Here is a 3,625-nt window from a genome sequence, read left to right on the forward strand (position 1 = left end):
TTTGTTCTCAGAACCTTGTAGTTTTAAGTCTGTAAGTCTTAGATTTGTCGTTCACCTCGACCACTCCTAGACACATGTTGGTCAAATCTTGAATAAATATAGTTGATCAGGCTATATTTACCCTAGATATGATTACATAACTGTCCAACTTTAGACTCGATAACTAACTCGTCTAAGGACCCTCGATAACTAACTCGTCTAAGCACATATATAACTTTGCATACATGTATAACAAGCAAATATATCATGATTTAAACAAAACCTTGACTTGTATCCTCCCCCAAAGCAATGAAAACTTAAAAATAGGGGTATGAAGCTCACCTTGAGTTAGTTGATGAGTTAGTTGGAGTGATGGGGTGAAGATCTCAAGCCTAGACTCTTGGATGAGTTGAGGAACTTCCTTAAGAGGAATGTTGTCCTAAGAGTTTTTCTTACACACTATTATGGGAATTTATCTTGAAAACTATATAAAATACTAGATGAGTGGAAAAACTTACTTAAAAGCTCTACGAAAAACTTGAGAAGTTAAGCCTTTAGCAAGATCCTTGTTCTTACTTTCGAGAGAAGTATTGGAGAGAAAATGACAGAAGTGGGAGAAATGGTGAAGTTTAAAACTCTCCCACTGTCGTTGCTTTAAGGGGATAAAGGAAAAAGAGGGGGTAGGTGCATGGAAATCTATTGGTTCAAACATTGTTATTTGGTTGATATTGCATGGATTACTGTGAATTGCATGGGAAACGGAAGATTACATCAAATCATAAAGTCAAACCCTCTTATCCCTTTATAGTTTAAATTAATCCCTTTATGATTTTCAAAAATTATTTTTTGTAAATATGCTTTAATTATTCAAATTTGGCATAAAATAGAGGTTTAAGGGGTCTAAGTTATGAAAAACACGAGTTTGGTGGGATTCCTGACGTCAAAATACCTTAACATGAAGAAAAGGTCTGAAATGGTCTAAAATCCGTAGCCAAATAGTGAGTTCCGAAGACACTTGGTGAGTTCCGAAGTTCATCTCATGTTCCGGAGTGGGTTCAAGAGGTTTCGGAGTCAATTCAAAATTTCCATAGTCAATCCCTTAGTTCCAAAGTCGGCTCTTATCCAAAATCACTTCCTTCTGAGGCTGCAAGGGTTCCGAGTCTACAAGGCGTCTGGTCCGAAGTTGCGAAACCTTCCAGAGCGGGTTCGGTCCGGAGCATGGGAGGCATTCCGGAGTAAAACAAGAGGTTCCGAAATAAGACTATCCCGGAGCGAGATTGTCCGGGTGGGAGGGTCCGAAGCTTCCTAAAGGTTCCGAACTGGGCTTGCTCTTTCATGTTTTCTACTTTCGTTTTGAGTTGGTTTCGACTAATAAAACTTCATAGGACGATTTGAGAGAGATTTGGGATACATAGAGAGATTTGGGAGAGATTTGAGATACATAGAGAGATTTAGGAAAGATTTAAGATACATAGACGCCTTGCATTATAACAATACACGGTTCATTAGGAACTATAATGTAAAATTTAACATGTTAGTATAAGCCTTATAATAGTTGATGTTTACATAAGGACATAATTTCCTAGCTAAAAATACTAGTTGTGACAGTTGAGCGTACTGGAGTGGTACGCAGGGTGTATGCACTCTTGTTGGGTTTGGGCTTTGTGTGGGCTTGTAAGCTTATTGGGCCTTATTCATTTTTGGTCCCGGTCCCATTTAGAGTTTTGGACAAATTCTGATTTGGGCCATAGTTGTTTTAGTTGGGCCTTATTGGGCCATGTGGTCCATTAATGGCTTTTTATCTTAGATCTTAGGCCCATTAGCAAAGGAAAGACTTTTGGTCCACTATGGAAGGACTTAGGCTTAGGTGTTTAGACTCTTTGATTATGTTGTGTTATAATCCTAATTTAGGGTTAGTTGTATCATTATTCAGTGTGTGGTTTCAGATTGTTAGGCGAACAGCTTTTGTGTTCAGCAGACTGAGGTGAGTCATCTCACTACACTCATGGGTCAAAGGCACCAAGGCCGGCCCATTAATTGATATGAGATGATTAGTAATGGAGTATGAAATGGTTTGCTATTTGATCTATATATGGACTTCTGTGAAGACCATGAGAAGAGTCCATGTCACTTGGCAAGACCATGGGAGGAGCCCATGGCTCGGGGATACAAGACCATGGGGGTAGCCCATGACGTTCCAAATGAAGACCAGGAAGGGAGTCCATGGCAAACTTATATGTGTGTATGCATGACATTATATGATTATATGTGTCATGTGGTTTGGGAAACTTACTAAGTGTGTGTTTACATTTTTGTTGGATGTTTCAGGTACTTCTAATTCTAAGGGCAAGAGTCTGGCTTGATAGCGTGGTGTGCATTCTCCAGTATTTTTGCATTTAGTTTTGATACTCTGATCTTTTAAAAAACTATGGTCATGTAATGGGATTTTTGGAAACAATTGTGGTTGGTATGTTTGATTATGAGAGTTAAAATTTTCTGTAAAATTTGGGCTGTTACACTATGTGTATTATTTATATAAGAAATTTTATATAAAGGTATAAGTTATTATATAAATGGTGATTATTCAAGTGAGTATTAGTAAGAGTAATTAAAATATATATTTTTAACCACATTGATATAATAAAAAAATTATTGATTGCATTAAAATTCTATTTTAATATTCTAACTTTTCAATTTCTAATTAAATGCTATTTAAAAATAAACCAGGTTTTTTCATTCATGACACTTAATTGATACTTATAAGACTTAGAAAAGTATGATTAAAATATTAAAATTGTGTTTAGCAAATTAAATGACTAATAGATTCATCTAATATTTTTGACTAAATAATATACCAAAAATCTTAAAATGAGTTATTAAAAATTAAATTATGTACATCTATTGCTTTGTGTTCAAAAAAATTAATGGCATTTATATGTATTAAATTACAATAACACAATAATTGAAAAACAAATCATTAATGTTTTTTACCCAAGAATGAAATTCAAATGATGATAGCCAATTTTCATAAAAGTGTTAAAAATGATTCGGTTAATTTGCCTCAAAGTAATAATTATTGTTTGTATTGTATTTAATTATAATATCTTTTAAGGAAAAAAAGAATTGAATCAAATCATAATAAAAGATTTTACCTTCAACATGAATTTACAAATGCAATCCAGACACCATTTAACACACAAATAAATAGATAAAGAGAAGAAATTGAATTCAAGAGAGTTTAAAATAGGGAATATCTGTTTATGACCTTGTAGATCTATGATTTTTAAAAGGGATAATGACTTAAAAGGGTAACATATTCTTTGATTTGTACATATTAAGTCATTGGTTTTTTTTGTCAATATTTTCCCATTGAACTTGTTGAATTGTTTAAAAAAACATCATTATGACCTGCTATTTCAGGTTTAGCTGGTTTCCAGTGTATTTGAGAGCTCCGATCATCTTCTCCGACATTCCTGATTTTTCCAGCGAACTCAAAAACTCCGACATTCATGATTTTCCATCAGATCACTGTTCATCATCTTCAACCTCCGGCCATAGTGTTCTTAAGCAAACCTGAAACAATTTCTTGAGCCTAGGATCGTGTTCTTATCTAACCCACATATACACACACTCAAATATGAATAAA

At 34.3% G+C, this 3,625-nt stretch overlaps 1 long non-coding RNA gene across 1 annotated transcript; it reads left to right on the forward strand.

Annotated features, from left to right (window-relative positions):
- Nucleotides 1-294: 294 nt before the first annotated feature.
- LOC122197355 (uncharacterized) lies at nt 295-2,553 on the forward strand. Its single transcript, XR_006190698.2, has 2 exons — nt 295-2,217; nt 2,308-2,553. It is a non-coding gene; the product is annotated as an uncharacterized LOC122197355 (long non-coding RNA).
- Nucleotides 2,554-3,625: the final 1,072 nt, after the last annotated feature.

Source organism: Lactuca sativa, chromosome 4 (genome assembly GCF_002870075.4).
Source record: "Lactuca sativa cultivar Salinas chromosome 4, Lsat_Salinas_v11, whole genome shotgun sequence".
NCBI classification, from domain to species: Eukaryota; Viridiplantae; Streptophyta; class Magnoliopsida; order Asterales; family Asteraceae; genus Lactuca; species Lactuca sativa.